Genomic DNA, 392 nt, shown 5'->3' with positions numbered 1-392 from the left:
TTCCAGTTGAATATTAAGTTTGCAATAAAACAATGAAAAGCCTGTGATAAACATTAATTTACTGAGCCAAGTAAACTGATTCATTGGAAGAAAATTATGCTCTATTCTTTTCATATCTAAACATTATCTGATTTCGTTTATAAACACCCAATAAAACGTTCAAGCATTTGGCCACGACTCAAGGATCTTACTTTAGTTGTCACGTGGCTGCGTGGTAAGAAGCTTGCTTCCCAACCACATGGTTCCGGGCTCAGTGCCCTCAGTGGGACCTTGCGCAAATGTCTTCTACTATAAGCCTTGTGAGTGGATTTGGTAGACGGAAACTGAAAGAAGCCCGTCGTATATAATATATAATATATAATATAATATAATATAATATAATATAATATAAT

Source organism: Octopus bimaculoides, chromosome 6 (assembly GCF_001194135.2).
Source record: "Octopus bimaculoides isolate UCB-OBI-ISO-001 chromosome 6, ASM119413v2, whole genome shotgun sequence".
In the NCBI taxonomy this organism is placed as follows: domain Eukaryota; kingdom Metazoa; phylum Mollusca; class Cephalopoda; order Octopoda; family Octopodidae; genus Octopus; species Octopus bimaculoides.
The sequence above is the reverse complement of the archived record's forward strand: the minus strand, read 5'-3'. Positions refer to the sequence as shown.